The sequence below is a fragment of the Balaenoptera ricei genome, chromosome 17 (genome assembly GCF_028023285.1).
Source record: "Balaenoptera ricei isolate mBalRic1 chromosome 17, mBalRic1.hap2, whole genome shotgun sequence".
Classification (NCBI taxonomy): Eukaryota; Metazoa; Chordata; class Mammalia; order Artiodactyla; family Balaenopteridae; genus Balaenoptera; species Balaenoptera ricei.
The window spans coordinates 12,332,619-12,355,370 of record NC_082655.1 but is presented as its reverse complement, the minus strand read 5'-3'; the positions used below and the strand labels follow the sequence as shown (position 1 = coordinate 12,355,370).

Genomic DNA, 22,752 nt, shown 5'->3' with positions numbered 1-22,752 from the left:
CTGATAATGTAGAGTTCATCCACTGATGTTAGTGCCACAGTGGAGGTCTAAAAGATTCTGGGAGAGCAAAAGAGATTTTAGTCTTTACAAATACAGTAGTTGGCCCTTATCCATGGGGGATACATTCCAGGAAACCCAGAGGATGCCCTGAAACCACAGATAGTACCGAACCATACCATGTTTTTTTCCTTTATACACATAGCTATGATAAAGTTTAATTCATCAATTAGGCACAGTAAGGGATTAACAACAACAACTAATAATAAAGTAGAACCATAATAAAAGTTATGTGAATGTGGCCTCTTTCTTTTTCTCTCTCAAAATAGCTTATTGTACGGTACTCACCCTTCTTCTTGTGATGTTGTGAGATGATAAAATGCCTATGATGAGAAGTGAGGTGAATGATGTAGGCATTATGACCTAGTGTTAGGATACTGTTGACCTTCTGATGATACTTCAGAAGGAGGATCATCTGCTTCGGGTGATCCTGGATCATTGAACTGTGATGATGTTGATGATTGGATGCCAGGAGCAGATGATGGTGATGGCTGCGGATCCCAGGCAGGAAGGAGTGGAGTGGCACGAGATTTCATTAAGCTACTCAGAAAGGCACACAAGTTAAATATCGATTGTTTATTTCTGGAATTTTTCATTTAATATTTTTGGATCAAGGTTGGCCATGGATAACTGAAACGGAAGAAAGTAAAACCACAGATAAAGGGAACAACTGTACCTCCAGAGAGGGTGATCCTTTTACACATACTTGCAGATGAACTCAAAGAATCCACTTGCCTGGCTCAAGTTTAACAAGGGTTACAATGTTGCATCTCAGGGCAGGAAAGAGTAGGACAATGAAAGAACTGGAATTTTTTTCCCTGAGTTGTATTTCTAAGGATCATAAAAATGAATTCCTGCTTTTGGGCATGGCACTGGGTATTGGCCAGTCAGGGTTGAGGTACTCACTCTCAACTCACAAGTATAAACTTTGGGAAGTCACTTACCTACCATGAATCTCAGTTTACACAACTTTAAGGTAGATTTAATATCCCCTTCCGTATAGAGGTATTGTGAGAATGCAGTTTGCAAACATACATCTGGAGTGGGTCCAAAGTACTTATAAAAAATTATGTAAATTTGGAATTAGTTCTTTTCCTCAGGTCCTGGATGTTTTTATTGGTTTTTGTTCTCCATTAGATTTTACTACAGTGACTCTAATTTTCTTTTGTCTCCTAGATTCCTCTCCAGAGGCTTGTGACACTGCTTCAGGAAGACTTCCCCAACACCTGAAGAATTTCTGTGTTCCTTTTCCCAGTCTGGGATGTCTACTTACCATATTGCCAGCTTCTGGACCTGTTGTATCTGGGATGCAGGCGGAACCAAAGGCAGGTATCCTTCAAGGCATCCAGATATAAAAATAAGTACATTGGGCTTCCCTGGTGGCGCAGTGGTTGAGGATCTGCCTGCCGGTGCAGGGGACACGGGTTCGAGCCCTGGTCTGGGAGGATCCCGCCTGCCGCGGAGCAACTGGGCCTGTGAGCCACACCTACTGAGCCTGCGCGTCTGGAGCCTGTGCTCCGCAACGAGAGAGGCCGCGATAGTGAGAGGCCTGCGCGCCGCGATGAAGAGTGGCCCCCGCTTGCCGCGGCTGGGGAGAGCCCTCGCACAGAAACGGAGACCCAACACAGCCAAAAATAAATTAATTAATTAATTAAAAAAAAAAAAATAATAAGTACATCGTTGAGATTAGGAGGAAGATCACATTTTGGGGCTCCCCAAAGTTCCTTTATCCCAAGATAAAAATGACATTCTAAAACGTATGAAAACAGACTTGATAGAAAACCAAACTAAAGCTAGAACTTAGTTGGAAAGAGGTTTATTTTTTAAATATATAAAATAAACCATTGTACATCTATTACAAGAGGACTAAGAATCTGTAGCAAAAAAATGAGTCAAATTCTAAAATATCACAAGTTTCTTTTCAAAATGTGTTGGTGCATTTTCATCATCATTGGGTTTCAATTTAATGTCTTCTGCTCTTGAAATTAACACTTCCTCTCCTTTTCTTATCCACAGCTACACCCACCCTCCTGCTCTGGGTTGCTCAGAAATTCCAAGAAATTCCAAGTTTCCTGCTGCCTCACTGGCTGGAACAGAGTGGAATGCACCACTGCTGATAACAACAGAAGAGGCCCCAAACCACAGAGGCAGGCAGCCCCGGGGGCAAATCCTTGTTCCACCGCTTTTCGCTGAAAGATATTGTACAAGTTACTTAGCTTTCATCATAGGTCAGATTTCCTGGGAAAGAGAGTCTAGGTCTCTGAGGGTTGTGTGGAGGAGGCTGACTGGGGGGTGAGCTCAGAAACAACAACAACACGGGGAGGGATGCAGGACTGGGCAGAGGGAGAAGCTGTTCCATGATGCAGTTTCAATGGAGACCTCCAGCAATCCCACAGGGAGCTGGGATGGCCCTTCAGAGTTGTCCCAGCTGAGGACAAATGGTTAGGCTTTTGTACTTCCATGTTGGCCAGTCATAGATGCAGGCTGCCTTCTGAGAAATGGTCTGAGATGAAAGCTCTCTTTGACTGAGTCTTGGAGCAGCAGCTAGAGGTCCTGGTAGTAGGCGGAATGAGTGCCTACATCCTGAGGTGTATCTGGGCAGCCCACCGTACCTGTGCCTACATGTTCAATATATCAGAGATCAAGGAAGTCTCCTTGGCCATTCTACCTGAAATTGCAACCCCTTAATCTCATATCGCCTGTACCCCATCTTACTTTTATCCATCGTATTTATCATGAACTGACATAACATTTTTTTAAAGATTTTTTTTTTTTTTTCAAGATTAAATTGTATTTCCAATGCAATCTCATAAAAGAGTGAAATGGTACAGGGCTAAACCATTTAGACTTGGCATCAATTTACAGAAAATGACAAGCAGATAATTCAATGGTACAGATGGATAATGCAAAAAGAAAAGAATTAAACAGTAAGAAAATCAAAAATTAATGAGTGTGCATGGAGGAAAACAAATATTTTGGTAGAAGTTAGAAAGCAAAGTGAGATTAATCTTCACTATGTATTTGTGAAATATTTTTTTTTTTTCTTCTTCACACACACACACACTGTATTTTATTTTTACAAGAGATAAATCGACTGACACCAAGCATTGTACATGGATGATAAAGATTTTTTTGACTGGACCATTTTTAAAGTCTTTATTGAATTTGTTACAATATTGTTTCTGTTTTATGTTTTGGTTTTTTTGGTCACGAGGCATGTGGGATCTTAGCTCCCCGACCAGGGATCAAACCCGAACTCCCTGCATTGGAAGGTGTAGTCTTAACCACTGGACCGCCAGGGAAGCCCTGAACTGACATCCTGTATAAGAATTCGTCTATTGTCTTTCTGGAAATGCTCTAGAACACACTCCAAGCTACTTGAGGGCAGGGATTTTGTTTTACTCATGACTATATGCCCAGTTCCTAAAACAGGGATTGGCACAGATTGAACACTCAATAAGTATGTGTTAATTGAGTGGAATAAATGAATGAATAAATATAACATATACTGAGTATTTATCGGAAACACTCAAGTTCTAAGCACTTGCAGTGACTAATATAATCTTCACGACAACTCCGTGGAGGGGCACTATTATTATCCCAATGTTTAATTATCTTGCCAAGGTCTTGCAGCTTAGAAGAGCTGTATTCAGGATCAGAACCAGGCAACGGGATTCATACCATTGCCTGGTATGGATAGAGCTGGTCCTCCATCCGAGCGAGTTAGCCCTACCCTTCCTCCTTTCCCCTTTCTGCTGTCTCGTAGAATACATGTCCAGTAATCACATCATTGCATGCTCCAGATATTTTGTTTTATCGCTTCAGACCAAAAGGCGAGAGCTCAGCTGAGTTCCAACTCCTGCCCTTTCTTCCCACTTTCTCAATATTATTACCTTAGAACCTGATCAACTCACACAACTTTTTTTTTTTTTTCTCTAACACTGCCATTGACAGATGCAGATGCAGAGGCTATTATGGTTTATGGTGCTCTTTTGCATGCATTATCTCATTTGATTAGCCCAGTAGCCTTGGGATATGGGCCATACAAGGATGGCCACCTGCAGTTTATAGATGAGGAAACAGAGGCTCAGAGAGGTTACATAAAGCTATTTGGAAGCAGAACTTTTAGTTCTAAGTCCCACGTTTGCTCTATTTTGCTCTTTCTTTTTCCTTGTTGGGGCCCGGAGGGTAGAAGTTAATCCCGAAGCATTTCTGCCCTCCACATTTATTGAAAGTCACTCGGAACATTGGTGAGTATTTATCATTGGCTTCTTCCTACTTGACAAATGAGGAAACTGAGGCACGAAGAGGTTACATGATTTCCTCAGGTTTCATACTGATGTCATTGGAGCTGGGATATTAATTTCAAAATTCACGTGCCTGTATTCCTTAGCACCCTCGCTGCTTCTAAGTTAACAATTCTGGGGTCTATTTCAAACTTCCATCCACCTTTCCTTGAGTAATGTAATAGGATTCATATTTAACATTTAAAAAAATAATGCTAGTTAAAAATAGAAAAGCCCAGTTCACTTTAAAGGCACTCAGGATGCATTACCTCTCTGCCAGCCTGAGAAGATGTCTTAAGGAGACAGTGCTGGCAAAATTTACGTATCATAAAGAGTTCCTTTTATCCAGTTACATAGGCAAAATTTCATGGCATCTTTCAGAGGCCCAAGGAGAGCAGGAACATTTATTCTCCTCTTTGAATTTAATCATAAAGACATCGAGGTCGTCTTCCTGAGGCTGAGCTCCAGGCCACAGATTCCAGACTGGAGAAAAGTAACTTGAAAGAGCCTGTTTTACACAGGCCAGTGGAATGCTTTGTTTTTTTGCTTCTGAGCCTCCTAAGTGGACGCAGATACACAGAAATAAATATTTACTTCTTGAGAGAGATGGTTAGGAGAATAAATGTTAAAGTTCTGTCCTTACAGTGGAGAAACTCAACTGAGAAACTCAATTCAGTTCCTGGACTCTCAGAGCTCCTCATGGCCCCGGCTTGAGAACCATCATTCCAATTAGAGTGATGGTAGCTGTGGCAGTTTTAAGACCTGTCTACATCTTCTTTCACATGCCATCAAGAGGTGAAGTCTAGTTCTCCCTCTGGCTTGAAATGGGGCAGGAATTTATGGCCACCTTGACAAATAAACTGTGGGAGAAGCGAGCTTAAGTCATTTATAAAACTAGGTTAGAAACAGTGATGCAGCTTCAGTCTGACTGTCTCTTAAGACATGAGCTTTTGGATGGCTACCCTGGCCATGCTGGAGAGACCACGTGGAGAGAGAGGTGCCTGAGGACCCTAGTCGATGCCACATAGAACAGAGATGAGCCTTCTCTGTTGAGTTTGGCCCAAATTGCATATTCATGAACTATGCAAATTGTTACTGTTTTATTTACACATTGCATTTAGAGCAGTTTGTTGCAGAATAACAGATAATCTTAACAATAGCCCATGCCATAGATGACGTGCTGGAATGCGAGTCATAGTTCATAGAATTGAACAGGTATGAATCCAGCATCTTGCATCTGGGTTTAAATAACCATTTATACAATGCATTGAACACAAGAGTCACTTCACATGTTTGTTGAATGAACGGATGGGCGAATGAGTAAAGAATCTTGGGGGAGATCTCTCTCAGTAGAATAACACTTGGGGTTATAACTGACCACATTTCTAATTGAAGCCATAGGTTGAGGTTGTTAAAAACCTGTGCAGTCCAAGTTAAAGGAGTAAATGGTTTTCTCATTTCCTGTAGTGATTTGATCACAAGGAAGACTATGATAGCTTTGCGGTTGGCAATTTAATAGGAACTAACAAGCTGAAGGAAGGCAAAGATGATGTTGGTGCTTGAAAACCTATTTTGGGAAAAGGTGAGAGATATTTATTAAGCCTGAAGAAAAGAAGGGGAGACAGAAAAGTTGTCTTAAATCCTTGAAGGAGGTGACAGATTTCTTTTCTGTTATCCAAAAGCTGCATTAGAACAAACAGGCCAATGCTATAAAATAGCAGTTGGCCAACTTTTTCAGTAAAGGGACTGATGGTAAATACTTTAGGCTTTAAAGCCCTGTGGTCTCTGTTGCAACTATTCAACCTGCCTTTGTAGCACAAAAGCAGACACGGTCAATATGTAAACGAATGAGTATAGCTGTGTTCCAATAAAACTTTATTCACAAAAACAAGCTGTGGGCCAGGTTTGGCCCTTGCCTGTAGTCTGTCAATCGTTGCTCTAAAGAAATGGTCTTTTTTTCTATGTAAGCCCAAGATTCCTAATACATAGAGCCATAAAACTTCAGAATTGTCTTGGAGGAGAGTGACATTTCCTTAATATGTTTAAAATAGGCTGGATGTACAGATTGGACAAAAATATTCTCTGTCTCTTTATATATATATATGTATATGTATATGGCATACATTATATAATAAAATATATATAAAATAAATATACATAAAAATAAATATATATAAAAATAAAATATATATAAAAAATAAAACAAAAGCCCTTTGCCATATATATAGATGAATATATATAAAGAACTATATATAGCGAGAATATATAAAGAACTCTTACAACTCAATAATAATAATAATAATAATAATAAAATACCTGCCCTTTTCTCTCCATGGGTAGAAGTTTTGAACCGACACTTCACAAAAGATATAATGATGGCAAATAAATATCAGAAAGATACACTACCTAATTTGTCATCAGAGAAATGCAAACTTAAACCTCAATAAGTTACCAATGTACTTATTAAAGTGGCTGGAATTAAAAAGACTGACAATATCAAGTATCAGTGAGGGTGTGAGCAACTGGAGTTATTGCGCATTGCTGGTGAAAGCATGAAATACTATCATCACTTTGAAGAGGTCTTTGACAATTTCTTATAAAGGTCAACACTCACATATCATCAATCAGCCATCCTATTCCTAGGTATTTATCCAAGAGAAATTAAAACATGTGTCCACAAAAAGACTTGTACACAAATGTTCAGAGCAGCTTTATTCATTCTAGCCCCCAAATGGAACAACAATCCAACTGCCTGTTAACAAATGAATGGATAAAGAAATGGTAATATACCCATGCAATGGTGAATATTACTCACAATAAAAAAGAATAAACTATTGATATTCTCTACAACATGAAAGAATCTCAAAATACGTTGAGGAGAGGAATTCAGACACAAAATACATATACCAGTATTCCATTTATGTAAAAGTTTAGAGCAGGAAACAATAATTTATAATGACATCCCAGATTAGTGGAAAGCAGATTAGTGGTTGCCCGGGACTGGGGCTGGGACAGATGGACTTTAAACGGTTAGAAGGGAACTTTCTAGTGTCATGGACATGTTTTATATCGTGATTGTGATGGTGGTTGCATGAATGTATAAATTTGCTAAAACTCACCAAACTGTACCATGTACTTAACAGGGGTACATTTTATTGCATGCATATTTTTCCTCAATAAAGTTGATTTTCAAAAAGTAGGCCAAATGGCCATCTTTTGAGGATCCAGTAATAATAATAATGATATTAATGGCTAATATTTATTGCATGCTTACATTGTCCCACATATTGTACCATGTGCTTTGATTATCTGTGTTAATTTAATTCTAGAGCTATCTTTTGAAGTAGTAGTAGTGTTATCTCCATATTACAGATGGAAAACCCAAGCCTTAGAGAGATTTAATGATTTTCTCAAGGGCATGCACTAGTTCTTTGCAGAGGTGGGGTTTTAAACCAGATCTTTCAGATCCGCAAACTTCAGCTTTGTTTGTTAGAACGTTGAACCATATAACCTCAAAAGTTTCTCCTAATTTGAAGTTCTAAGAATATAGGAAAAATCAGCCATCTGATGTTGGACTAGCAGATAAGAATCATGTAGTCTATTGCCTAATCTGAGCATATGTCTGAGTTATTTGGGGAATAGCACCACTGCTGACCATTTAGATTGCTTGGAAAGATAATCTGGAACATCATTTGGAGTGTGTGAATGTTAACTCTTAGGCTGAAAAATAAAATGTGGTTGTATTTAGTGTCAGGACTCATCTGGCCGTGATCTCATGGAGAATTTCTGAGGAGATCTGGTGCAATGTTGATATATTGGTACCTATTTTTATCTAAAAATAACTCAGCTGTTTTTTCCTGATAACACTTTCTGAACTTTTTCATAGCATGGAGTGTGGAGTGTTTATTAGATTACGATGCTAAATTCACAGTTGGTTAAGAAGACTGACTTAATGATGAATCAAACCAATCAGGGTAAGAGTTAGGTATTACAAGGCAGGAATCCTCTTCTCTTTGCTCTGCCACTGACTTGTTAGAGCCTTTGGGCAACTCACTCTCCGATCTCAGCTTCCTTATGTGCAAAATGAAATAATGGGCATTTAGTTACTGTTCAAGCTTTCATAAGTGTTTAATTTACAAATCTGATAATAAACGTACCATTTCCACAGCCTCATTGGCAAAGAAGTGAACTGTGTTAGTCAGATTTACTGTAGCATCAAATAACCCCCAATATCAGCGGCCTCTCACTACTAGATTCATTTCTTGCTTATGGGTCTGCTGGTCAGGTTTGGTCTGTGGATTGGGTCTTGCCTGCACTTCAGGTTGAGGAGTACTCCACGTGCCTCTCGTTCCTGGACCCAGGCTGAAGCAGCAGCAGACACTTGGACATCCACTTCTCACGGAGAATACAGGAGTGGGAGAGATAGATTAGAAATACACAAAGCTTGAAACTGACCTTCTGTCATTTCCCACCTGCAGCCCACTGGCCAAAGCAAGTCACATGGCCAAGCCCAGTCATGGAGGCTGGGAATTATGCCCTGTCCACGGTGTTGGAGCAAGGAGAGTGAATATCTCCTGACCAATAATGCAATCTCCCAATGAGTGCAACCTCAAAGACTTAAGAAGAGTCAAAGAGTCTTCTTTCTCATCTACTCAGAGTCTTATTCACCAGTCTCCAGTTTTCTTATCTTCTCATCCCCTCCCTGGGTTCACTGGCTGTTAAGGGTAGACTTAATGCCTCTTTTAGACTCAGAAGTCAAACTGCAGGTCCTTTGAGGGCTTAAGATATTGGTTTTCAGCATTACTGATCATTCATGCAATTTACTGATTCAAATATCATTTTTAATAACATTGACTTGTAGTATTAGTAATCTTTTGTGATCTTGATGGAAGTAGGAAAACATTTACAAGTGGGGATTTATTTTCTGATGAATGGGGGTAGGTCCTATGATATATCTTGCTCCCATACCAGCTGTAATATTCTCTCTGACCACATTGGTTCATGAATGTCAAACAGGCAAAATGAGGAGGCCTGCACTGAATAAACTACCCCTCATTACTGACCCTTCAGCTTTCTTCTTTATTAGGAGGAATTCACAGGCTGGAGGTGACTGATTCCTGCCTTGCAAGCCAGTTATATTGTCTATTGTATTAGTTGAGTCAGGCTTCAGCCATTGTAGCCTGAAAGCATCCATAGAAAATATGTAACTGAACAAATGTGGCTGTGTTCCAATAACAATTTGCTTACAAAAACAGGTGGTTGGCCAGATGTGGCCCATGGGCTGTAGTTTACAGATCTCTGCTCTAAATGGCAGCTCCTCGATAAAAACTGATATTGTTCTGATCGAGACTGATGTTACAACAGAGGGTGATGGGTTTCCAACAAATTCCTCTTTTCTGGAAACTTGATGGCATGCTTTTCTTGGAAAAGCAAGTCTTTCATTTCGTCATTCAACCCCTTACTGTGTGTGTTGTGTATGTGTGTGTGTGTGTATACATTTTAAAATATTTACACAATTTTTTTCCAGCTGTACTGAGATAAAATTGAGATATAACATTGCATAATTTTAAGGTGTTATACAACTTAAGGTATAATGGTTTGATATATGTGTAGATTACAAAATGATTACCACAGTAAGTAAGTTAATACATTTTTTGAACAGAGAGTAGTTGGGTAGGGTAAATCTTAAAGAATAAGGATGCTTTTCATGAGTGGAATAAAGGAGAGAGAAGACGATATCTCCCACTATGTAACATCATCCTCACTGTCACTGATTGGAAAATCTGTGAACTGAGATGTAACATGGTATGCCTACATTTTCACAGAAAAATCACTAGAGCTAGAACTGGAGCCCAAATAGCTTGTCTTTTCTTCAAAGTTTTCTCTACTCACCCATGGTTTCTCAAATACAAATTATCATTGGAGAACCAGTTCAAGATGTTTGACTCAGTTGGATACCATCTGTATTACTGTTCATTTTATATTTTCTTTAGAGTAACTTTTTAAAATCCTAAATAGACGTATGACAGAACAAAAGTCACTCTTACCACTTTAAATGGAAAACAGGTATCAATACTTATCAATAATTATTTAAAATACACTTCTAAACTTTACAGCAGAACAATAACATTCATCTAGTAACATTCACAAAGAAGCATCTCCTGAGTGTGGTCACACTTGAGGAAGCTGAGCAGGACTTCCTGCAGACCTCACCTGTCAGAGGCAGGCTTTGCATAGATGCTGCAGGTTCCATGATTCACCATGTTCCATCTCAGGTTAACTTACAAAATTACGGTCTCCAAAAAGCGAATGTAAATCACATACAAATGAACCAAGCCTTGACCCTTATGAAAAAACAACAAAATGACCAACAAAAAAACAACGCTTATGAAACTTCTGCCCTCATTTTCTTCTCTCAATAAACATAAATGGCACAAAAAGCAGCCTTGGGGAAAGAAAAGGATCAATGAATCTTTTATTCCCATCTCTGGCGTCTGCAGCATTTTTTGATCACCTGCAAGACTGAAAGCCCCTATAGTGAGTGACAAGACCTTGCCCTTGGGGATCATATTTGCGGCTGAATTTGGGGTTATAAACCAACTGGACTCATGATGATTTGCATACAACAATCTTCACTAAGCAGTGGGTGACCAGCTTGCTGCCAAACCTCACCCAGTTATAAGGGCAACTCTGCAGGTGGACAGCCTTTTTAAAAATATTTTTCTTTTATTGAAGTATAGTTGCTATACAGTATTATATAAGTTACAGGTGTACAATACAGTGATTCACAATTTTTAAAGGTTATACACCATTTATAGTCACTATAAAATATTGACTATATTCTCCATGTTGTACAATATGTCCTTGTAGCTTATTTTATACATAATAGTTTGTACCTCTTAATCCCCTACCCCTATCTTGCCCCTCGCCCCTTCCCTCTCCTCACTGGTAACCACTAGTTTGTTCTCTATATCTGTGAGTCTGCTTCTTTTTTCTGATATTCACTAGTTTGTTGTATTATTTAACTTCCACTTATAAGTGATATCATACAGCATTTGTCTTTCTCTGATTTATTTCACTTAGCATAATACTCTCCAAGTCCATCCAAGTTGCAAATGGCAAATTTTCATTCTTTTCATGGTTGAATAGTATTCCACTGTATATGTACACTACATCTTCTTTATCCATTCTTCTGTTGATGGACGCTTAGATTGCTTCCATATCTTGGCAATTGTAAATAATGCTGCTATGAATATTGGGGTGCATGTATCTTTTCAATTAGTGTTTTTGTTTTTTTCAGATACATACCCAGGAGTGGAATTGCTGGGTTGTTCTATTTTCAGTTTTTTGAGAAACCTCCATAATGTTTTCCACAGTGGCTGCACCAATTTATATTCCCATCAACAGTGTACAAGGGTTCCCTTTCCTCCACTTCCTCGCCAACAGTTTGTTATTTGTGTTCTTTTTGATGATAGCCATTCTGACAGGTGTGAGGCGATATCCCATTGTGGTTTTGATTTGCATTTTTCTGATGATTAGCGATGTTGATCATCTTTTTTGTGTACCTGTAGTGGACAGATTTTTTTAATTCTCATTTCACAGATGAGGGTCAAAGAACTTGAGCCATTTTCCACCGGTCACACATTTAGAAAGAAGAGGGAACAGATGAAATGGTGAGAATGCTGGGGTGAGGGGCATGGTTTTCTTTTGTTTGGGGGTGGCAGGTGGAGAGGATCTGAGAGGCAGAGTGGAGGTAGTGGCTAAAACCCAGCCTACTCTTGTGTCTGTCATTGAAAATTGAGAGGGCGTGTTTCTCAGTTGATGCTGATCTATGTGTAACTAATAGAGTGACGGGGAAAAAAAGGAAGCCCGGTTTCTAATTTTATCTTCGTGGCACTTTACTAAAAAGCCCCTCAAGGTGGCCGGAAGTTGGAAGCCCTCAAGGCTTGAAGCCCTGGACCAGCATGCAAAGGTGCTGGGCACGGAGTGAGGGCCCCCGGAGATGAGACACCGCACAGCTTTCCATCTGGGTACCTGGCTCTCAGTAGCTATTAGGGTGTCTTCTCTCCGGCTCCTCATTTGCATAATGTCATACCCATATGGTGTGATTTTATTTACCTCTTGAAGGGGAATGACTACTTTAGAAAGAGAGGAAGCCAGAAGACTTGACCTTCTGAAGGCTTCCTTCTGTCCCTCCCGCCCTGCTACCCTCAATCGTTTACTCTCTCTCGTCTTTGCCTCCCTTTCTCTGGCCATCTTGACTTTTGTAAATGAGGACCTTGCTTGAGTGATAGGATCCATTTCTTCCAGTGAATGGTTGCCAGGGGGCGCTTGTCTTGTTGAAGGGTTTATCCTGGCAACATTTACAGCCGGTGAATTTAAGCGCGACCTACTCCCATTTCTTCACGATGGAGGAACCTTTGAAAGTTTAAGAAGTGTACCGTGGCTGATTCTGCTCAGATAGATCAAGGGCTTGACTTACATTCTGCTTTGCTATTTTTCTGGGATTTCTGAAAACAGACCTCTTCAATTTTGCCATGTTAGGTGTGAATTTTGCAGTTTACACGTAGTTCCTTAGAGCTCTTCAAAGACAGAGTTTGCATCCTGTGTTGGGGGTAAGAGAGCAAATGTTTCAACCTTCCTTTGTTCTTGAAATAATTCTTGGTGATTCACTTATTCATTTATTCGTTCTTGGCTTGCTAGCCTATGGTGGTCAAATGCCTGAGAAGAATTTAAAAAAAAAACCAAAAATAAAACAAATAAAAAAAGACCTTTAGAGATACAGCTAAAGGAGGATTCATTGTTCTTTTAAATACCTTAATTCCGTGTTTATCTATTAAACAAGCATTTATTTTAGGTGCATGACTTGCTGGGCACTGAGTTAGATGCCCAGAATCCAGAGTTGGAGATCTGTTCTCTGCTTTGAATCTGATCAGAGTTAGATAATTTCACAATTTAGAGTATATAGCTACACAAGAGCTACAGAAAAGGGCCCAGGGAAGGCAGAGCTTTAGGAAATTTGTGAATTCCACACATACTTCATGCAAGATTTTATTTGCATGTGTATTTTTCTGGGAAGGGGGTTAATAACTTTCATGGGATTAAAGTATTCATGAACAAAAATATTTTAGAAACATGGCCTCTGCAATTGCAGCAAAAATTTTAGATGACCTACCCCTGGTGTTCTATAAACAAGATCTCTCCTTGCTCAGTCCTGGTGGGTTATCTGCATTTGGGGCTTGGTCTACTGGCCTTTAAGTCTATCTTCTGAGAGTAGACTTCAGAAGATACTGACTCAATGTCTTTGTCATATCTGTCCTCCAGTGCAGGACCTTGTATCCATGACATTTTTACATTTTCCATTGTGCTTAGCTCATGTCTTATAGCAAATAGGAGAAATAAAAACTGCATTGATAACTGCATTGATTAATTATGTTCCAAGCTTGTCATCGAATTCTCTCTTTCAACCCTTGCATGTCCCTGATTCTGCTCCATCTCTGGCCTCTGTGAAATATCCTGCCTCTCCCAAGGCAGGGTGAGAATAAAGAACATTCCTCAATTGGAGTGTGTGCACACACATGCTTACTTGCACCCCTAATGCTTTGTTCTTTGACTATCATGTGGAGAGAGGTGTTTGGGCACCATATTAATAATAGCTCTTAGTATGTATGTGGCACATTCCATTTTCAAAGGCATTTATAAACATTGAAAGATGAAAGCGTGCACCACCCATCTTGGGAAAAAGGGAATGTTAATCACCACCACGTCTGTTCTTTGGAGAGGGTCACAGAATCTGAGAGCTGGAAGGGATGTCAGAGGTCACTTTTCAACCTCTGGTCCCTAGAGGAATTCTCTTTCCTTTGGAGCCCACCGAAGTTGGGGTAGTCCTCAGAATTTCTTCTTGAGTTCAAGCCAGTTCTGCCCTTCTGTAACTTTTCAATTATCTATCTACCTATTTATCTATCATCTATCTATCATCTATCTATCTATCTCTATCTTTCAATCGATCATCTATTCCCTATGTCACTTCCTCCCTTTTCTTTTTTCTCTCTCTCTCTCTCCCTTCCTCCCTTCCTCTCTCTCTCTTTCTTTCTTATTTCCTTCCTTCCTTCCTCTCTCTCTCCCTCCCTCCCTTCCTCCCTTCCTTCCTTCCTCCCTTCCCTCCTTCCTCTTCCTTCCTCTCTTTTTGCAGAGCCCTGCCAAGATTGCAAATGCTTGAACAAAATTATGCTCTTTTAAGACATAAATTTGGGGTTCTTGGTTATGTATCAAAAGATAACTGTAATGCCTGGGCAGACTGGGATATAAGATCACCCTACTTGCAGTGACATTTCAGGCAGTATAATGTCTTGCTACCCTCATGCTGGACCCAGCCTTGATTCTCCTTTCTTTGTTGCAGTTCTCTGATATAAAGGCCCTGAGGATTTCACTTCCATGCCTCTGCTTCTCTCACTTAGTGTAGCATCTTCAGCTGTTACTCTTGTAACTGCTGCTCTGCCTGAGACAAATGTATTCTACCCCTTAAAAGACAGATATAGAGAACTTTAACTAAGTTGTTTTTCCTCTTTTTTGTATAAGAGTCAAAATAAAGGGGACATTTATGTAGTGCCTGATATTTCTCAGGTACAGTGTAAGTACTTTTCATGCACTAAGTTTTCACCAAAACATTATGAGGTAGATGATATTGGTTATCTCATTTATAGATCAGGAAGCTCAGAGAGATTAAGTAACCATCTAAAGCTGCACAGCCAAGAAACAGGAGAACTAAGATTTGAACCCAGTTCTGTCTAGATCTATTAATCAATTAGTGCAATTAATATCATGCTATTAATATCATGCTATTTGTATGGCACACAAAAGGCATTTAACAATTATGATGCATTCCTTTCCACCCTTTTGCTACAAGCAGCCCTTCCATTATTTTTTCCATCAGCAATTGTCTATCTATTTTAAAAGAGTTTATCTACAAAATAACTATATTTATAAAATAGTTATTAATTTATTTTCCAGTGTCTTTTTACCTAAAGCTATCCATATTTTAAGAACAGTAAAAACCTAACCATAGGTATTTTATTAGGATTTGTAAAATGCCACACATTATTTTATTAGCTCCTCAATAACCCAGGGAAGTTGATCTTATTGTCCCCATTTTATAAAAGAGAAAACAGAGTCTTTAAAGAGTTGAGTTCCCCAAGATCACACAACTAGTAAGGAGCAGAGCTGGGATTTCTACTCTCTTTCATTCTAACAACTATTCCTTTGAGCTGGCTCCTTATTTCTGAGCTTTGCAGTTGCTGCCAAAAAGCACAAAGAATTAAAAAAATGTAATCTCTGCAACTATATCATGGATAGTTTTATTATTTTCAAGGACTTCATTGATAACCAGTGAGTTTGCACTAAGATTATCTATAGAAGAGATAGCAGCATCATTGCCAAACTTTGCATTCAGATTTAATACAATTTTTGTGTAAATAATAGAGGTTTAATAATAACAACAATAGCATAATAATGTAACAGTAATGACAATAGCTGCTGTCTGTGGAGAGCTACCATATGCCTAGTTTTGTGCTAAGCACTCCATTCCATTTTCTCCTTCAAATCCTCCACCCACAATATTTAATCTCTCTTTTACAGGAAGCTCAGCCTCTAAGAAGTTAAGTAAGATGTACAAGGTAGTGCTAATGTGCACCTTAGGATCTGGGTCCAGGTCTATCTGGCCCTAAAGCCTGAGCCCTTAATCAGTGCAATAGACTAGAAAACATAATCCACTTTGAAATAAGCATACAGGACTTCCTTGAGAACAAATACCTTATACCTTGAGACAAATGAGGACCGTCTTACACAGTTGTCTGATTCTGTTTCTAAATCATCACGTCCTTGGTAACACAGGAGTAGGGGTGAAGGTGGGGATGGCTGGCATTTCCGAGATCCAGAATTGTAGCCATGGCCATTCTGAATGATCCTTTCTGAATCTTGGTTCTGAGAAGCAGTGGTAAGAGGTGATGCTCATCTTTTCCACTGGACATGAAGCTTCTTGAGTACAAGATGCTTGAAGATATTCCATAGACCTTGGGTACAGTGTATATGGCACATAATAGGGGCTCAATAAATGTCTAGAGTTGCTGTGGAGTTACAGGAGCAGAAATAAGAGATGCCATTCTTTTTTTTTTTTTAATTTTATTTATTTATTTATTTATTTATTTATTTATTTATGGCTGTGTTGGGTCTTCGTTTCTGTGCGAGGGCTTTCTCTAGTTGCGGCAAGCGGGGGCCACTCTTCATCGCGGTGCACGGGCCTCTCACTGTCGCGGCCTCTCTTGTTGCGGAGCACAGGCTCCAGACGCACAGGCTCAGTAATCGTGGCTCACGGGCCTAGCTGCTCCGCGGCATGTGGGATCTTCCCAGACCAGGGCTCGAACCCGTGTCCCCTGCATTGGCAGGCAGATTCTCAACCACTGCGCCACCAGGGAAGCCCAAGAGATGCCATTCTTTGCTTGGAATGTGTAGAGGGAGAGAATGCAAACATGCTAGACTTAAAGGAGTCTTTTTTTGTGGATTATGTTTTCTAGTCTATTGCACTGATTAAGTGCTCAGGCTTTAGGGCCAGATAGACCTGGACCCAGATCCTAAGGTCCACATTAGCACTACCTTGTACATCTTACTTAACTTCTCAGATGCTGAGCTTCCTGTAAAAGTGAGATTAAATATTGTGGGTGGAGGATTTGAAGGAGAAAATGGAATGAAGTGCTTAGCACAAAAGAAGGAAGAGAGGAATTATGAATGAAGCAGGGATGATATAAAGACAACACGTGGGCTCCTCCCTGTTCTGGCAGTGATTAGCTCTGTGGTTTTAGGTAAGTCTGTTTTCTCTCTCTGAGCCCACATTTCCACAGAGGGTAATATTACCTGCTTACCTTTACAAGAAGACTGTGATGAACCCTGTAAGGCAGAGCATATGGGAAATACATGGAAAATAATAAAATAATAAAGATCTAATGGCAATGGTATCAACCACAGCAATGATAAGGAAAGCTTTCTTGTGTTGATTGCCATCCTGGCATTCTTCATACTTTGTCCTCACAAGAACCCTGTGGTCCATTATCTCTAGTTTACAGATGAGGAAACTTTGAGATATTATCATTATTAATTATATAATTATCAAACAAATGCAAAAATCCTGACATTCACTCAGTTTTCTGGGAGATGGCAGAGTAAGAGAGTTGGGGATTCAGAGACAGCACTTTGTTGGCCAAAAAGCCAACCTTCCAGTTAAGTCTAATTCAGATTGTGCTGGGTACTTCTGTGCAAAATTAGATTCACAAGGGATGTCTTCTTTTATCTAAAATCACTTCATTGAGTGTGTGATTGACATACAAAAAGCTACACATGTTTACAACTTGATGAAGTAAAACCATACCACAATCTATGCCATAAACCTACACATCTCCTCCAAACATTTCCTTCCACCTTCTTTATTTATTATTTTAAAGGATTCTTGTAAAGTGGAATTACTCTTCTCATCAAACATTCTGTACTACTCTATGATCCAAAGAAATGCCCAGATTCTTCTAGAATGGGCCCACTAGGGGTGCCTGGATTGAATTAAAGCAGCTGATTCTCAAGCCAAGTGGCCGGAATTTGGACAACTCTACTGGCTCAACCTCTGTGCTGTATGGAAGAAACCAAGATAATGACACTTTCCCAAGGCTGGGGCTGGGTGAGTCTTAATTTGTGAGTGTTTGTAAATGGCTTTGAAGATGGCGGAGGTTATTTAAGTGCTAAGTATTATTATTATTTATTGTGGTTTTAAGCACTGTTTCTCCTTCCCATTGTCAGGCTACAAAACAATAAGGGACCTGGTAAAAGAGCCTCTGGAAGTATCCAAATGTCAATAAATTAGGTAATTTTGGCCTGAGTTCTGTGATGGTATCTGCAAACCTAGCATTAGCTTTGCAGCATTTTTGCGTGGGTTGGTGGTTGCCTAATTTGCCCTTAAACTTGCCAGCAGCAGGCCCTGACATACGTTTGGCACACGCAGGTGATACAAGCACTCTTTGGACAGACCTGTGTTGTTGACATCATGCTTTGCTGTGTGCTCTTTGAGATGCAAATTAGGTTCTGGAGGAGCCCCTGATCCTTTCATCGTTGATGATTAATGGAAGAGAATTAACATTTGTTGAGTCTTCCTGTGTGCCAGACACTTTTACAAACATGATCTCGTTTATTCTCACATCAATCTAGTGAAGTAGGTCTGAATGGTTCCATTTTACAGAGAGGAAACAGAGGCTCATAGAAAGTTAAATAATTTGCCCTTGATCATATAACTAGTAAAGAGGCTTAACTAGAATTGAAATTCAGGACTGTCTGGTTCCAAAGGCCATGCTCTTTTATTATATTAAACTACAGGCAACATATTCTACTTTACTCTTCACCCCAACTGCCCAGTCAAGTTTCCCCAACCCCCTGCTAAAAATCTCTTCAGTGCATTTCCATTGCTTTCAATGGAATAAAGATCACACTTCTACAATAGCCCTGCACAATCTCTCTCTGGCTCTCTCTCCAGCTTCAGTCAATCCCATGTTTGTTTATTTCAGCTACTTGAACATGACAAAACTTCCTACCTCTGCGTTTTTGCACAAACTGCCTGCAAAAGTTTATCTTTCCCTTTTTCTTCAGCTAACGCTTGCTAGGCCTTTACACGTCACTTTCTGGGGATGCCTTCTTTGAAAACGCAGACCAATAGTTCTCCAAGTGTGGTTCCTGGTCCAGCAGAGAGTAGCATCACATGGGAGCTTATGAGAAATGCAAAGTCTCAGGCCTCACCCCATACCTCCTGAATCAGAAACTGGGCAAGTTTGAAAATTACCGGGGTTTTTCAACCTAGACACTATTGACATTGTAGGGTGTTTAGCAGCATGCTAGCTCTTACCTATTCAAGGCCAGTAGTACTCTCGTTCCTGTCCTCACCTTCCTGCAAGTTGTGACAACCAAAAATGTCTTCAGACATTGCCTAATGTCCCCTTGGAGGGTAAAACTGTCCCTGGTTGAAAAAAATCACTGCTTTAGACTGAGGTATGTCTCCCTGTGAGACACTCCTATAGCGTTCTGGACAGTTGAGGTTAATTAGTTAGTAACTTATTGGAATAATTTGTTTAAAGCCTGTCTCCACTGTCATAAACCAGCAGCTAACGCGCTACCGAACACCCAAGTTGGTTCTCAGGAAATACCATTGTACCAAGTGACACGGTCAACTTGCACCGTTACCTCCTCAAGCCCAACCCTATATCTGAATTCTGGGGAGGAAACAGGACTTAAGGCTAAAGTGGGATCACAGGCAAGTGGGATCCTTGAGATTCTTCACAATTTAAAGGTAAGTCTCCTCCATCAGAACCTTGGGAGCAAAGGGGCTCTTTCATGCCCAGCTCAACAGGATCTAAGCACTGCTTTTTAAAAAGTTTAGTGGCAGAGAATATGATTAAATACAAGAGAAAGAAAAAAAAGTCATTTTAGGATGATGCAGAGGGCCCTGACCAAGATAGGCTCAGTGTCGCCGTCACCGAAAGAGAAACAAAACCTCATTCTGCCCGCAAGAGCATTAAGGAGATTGCTGGCTACGAGACCTGTCTCAGCTTGCCTTCTAGTAGCTTGTCTTTCTATCGGTGGTACAGTCACATTAAAGAGGAGGGGGAGAGGCAGATTTTGGTCCTTTTGCCGCCTTATACTTCCTCAGCCTGAGAAGTCATTTCTAGATCCAGGGTAAAGGAGAGCTGCAGATTGAGGAAGAATGGAATTCTTGCTTGTGTTCCTTTCTAAATGTGTCATCATCCTTGCTCCGTATGAAGTGGTTGTGGACCTGAGGCACTCGATTGGCTACATGGACATCTGTCCTTCCTAGGGCTCACACTGCTTCTGGGAATGAGGCCCGCCCAGTTTCATAGGAGGTATTGCAGTCGCCTGGCTAATATCAGGCTTCATGTAACCTACATGATTGTTACAATTTGAGAGTTGCAGTCAAGGTATGGGAAGGTATAGACCTAAGAGGTAATTTTTTTTAAAGTTATACATATAATATATCTTTTCTTTTTTCTCAAAGAAAATGTTAATTTTTTTTGAAGAAATTTTGAAAAGATGAAGGAAAGTGGAAAAAAAAATAGGATTTTTTTTCTATTTCAAAATGCTCATTCCTATTTCATTTTTTTGTTACCAGACTCTACCAACAATTTTCCTTTCCTGCTTTTTCACTTAACATTATCTTTTAAGCCTGTCTCCAAGTTTTTGCAAAATGACATCATTTTCAAAGTGATCCTGGCATTCAATTTCGATTCATTCCCAAATGTAATGTCATTAAAATGCCCCAAACTTAGAAACAGAAATACGATATTCTAGTCACTCAGAAAGCACAAACTAAAGTATTCACTTAAAGCTAAAGACTGAGGTCTCAATTGCTTTGACACTAAGAGCTCTAAATATTCAGTAATTACGAGTTTACTGATTCATGATGGGTAATAAGTTGCATAGGACCAAAACTACGGCATAATTTCAAACATCTTCATTATAGTCTATATGCCAAATTGATTGAAACTATCCCATTGTTGGCATTTGCTGTCATAAATAGCTTTGCAACAAACATCTTATATATGACTTTCCCCCCTGAAATTAAGAGCATTTCCTTTGAAATGAGGTTAGAAATTCAATCATTGGTTTGAAAAATATGAATGCATCTAACCTTGACAAAATTTCCCAAAAAACTACCTTCCAAATTGTATTTCCATTAGTGATGTTTGAGTGCATTTATTTCATTTACTCTAATCAATATCAGGTGATACTGATAGGGAAACTGAGCCTCAGTATTTGCATTTCTTGGATGATGGCTCAGATTGAAGGGGACAAGCTAGTATGAGTATTTGGGTTTTGGCAGACACGCATGACACTGGAGCACAACCCGTTCGTCTTTCACTCTGCACCCCTCCAACATCAAGAACATCAGTTCAGCCTCGATTAGAGTTAAGGTGTTTTTCTGCCAGAGACTTTTTTCAGGCTTATAGTCATGAAATCTGTTTTAAAAACTGGTTAAATGAATGCTTTCCTTCCCATCCCACTCTTGAAATAAATTCAGATTCCCAAAAGAACTGGATCTCTTCTTGCAGGAGTGAAAGATAATTTGTTGGCATGTATATTTTCTTATAGAACCAAATTACTGAAGGGAGTTGTAACCTGGTTTCAAATACTTTTGGGTTTCTTCACTCAGAGCTACTTTTTGTCATTGCAATTAGAGCAGGGGAGACTGGTTTTCAAAGCCAAGTGTGGTTGTCCAGTGAACAAATGGTGGAGAAAACACTGACACAGAGGGGAACTGCTTCTTTCCCTTCCTTTCCTTTTTTCTCTCCCTCCCTTCCTCCCTCCTCACTTCCTTTCTCTCTCTCTCCCTTTTTCTTCCTTCCTTCCCTCCTTTATTTCTTTCTTTCTTCCTTCCTTCCTTTCCCTCAGCTTCTATTTAATCTCAGGTGGACCATATGTAAATAGGAATTCATTAGGATAATGAATACTACAATATCGCTATTAATAACCATGGCTTATCAACAGGTTAAGGTAACCCCCCAATTAACTAGCCTGAATGAGGAATGTAACTTTTGGTAAATTAAAATTTCAAACTAATTAGGGATATTTCAATGAGTTTTTCTCCTTCCACTCTTGATGCTGAAACTCTTTTTTTCCTTAAAATACATTTCTTTGTTTTCATTTCTTAGGAGTTTTCCCATCATGGTGATGAAATTTTCTTAGAGAAAAAAAAACCTTACAAGATCTTTATTCTACACAGGGATCTTGTGTAGGACTGAAGATGTAGTTATTAAGAGACTAGGTCTCACTTCTGTAGCCTCTAGGGTATACTCTGGAAACTGCAATTTTTTGTTATTGTGCTGATGTTAACTTATTTTCCTATTGTCATGGAGACTGTCTAGCAACAAATCTCACCTGTTTCCTCTTCTTCCTGGACACACAGCCTACATTTCCCAACTTCCCTTGTATAAGGTGTGGTCATGTGACTGTACTCTAACCAACAGAGTGTGATCAGAAGTGATATGTCTCACTTCCTGGTCCAGCACATAAGGATTTCTCATGGTCCCTTCCATGCTCTTCTCTGTTGACCAGCCTGGTGCAGACACAGATGAGCCATTCACCTGGGGAGCCCCATGTTGAAGATAATGGAGCCATGAGATGGAGGAGCCTCTTTCCTGGAATCAGGAAGAGGACCATGGCTGATCAATGCCACCCATTTTGGCTTTTACATTTGTGAAGATTTCTACTGTTTGGGACAATACACATTTTTGAAATTTGTTTATAATAGCAGATAATGATACTTTAATTAATGTTATCACTTATTAATAAAAGGAAGATGGAAACCTAAATT

The 22,752-nt window shown here is 39.7% G+C and overlaps 1 long non-coding RNA gene across 6 annotated transcripts in view; it reads left to right on the top strand.

Annotated features, from left to right (window-relative positions):
* Positions 1-1,378, top strand: part of LOC132351676 (uncharacterized) — a 378,428-nt gene extending 377,050 nt beyond the window's left edge. For all 6 annotated transcript variants that reach the window (XR_009498456.1, XR_009498452.1, XR_009498453.1 and 3 more), the window contains one exon: positions 1,234-1,378. This is a non-coding gene — a long non-coding RNA (uncharacterized LOC132351676). The remainder of the gene's footprint in view (positions 1-1,233) is intronic.
* Positions 1,379-22,752: the final 21,374 nt, after the last annotated feature.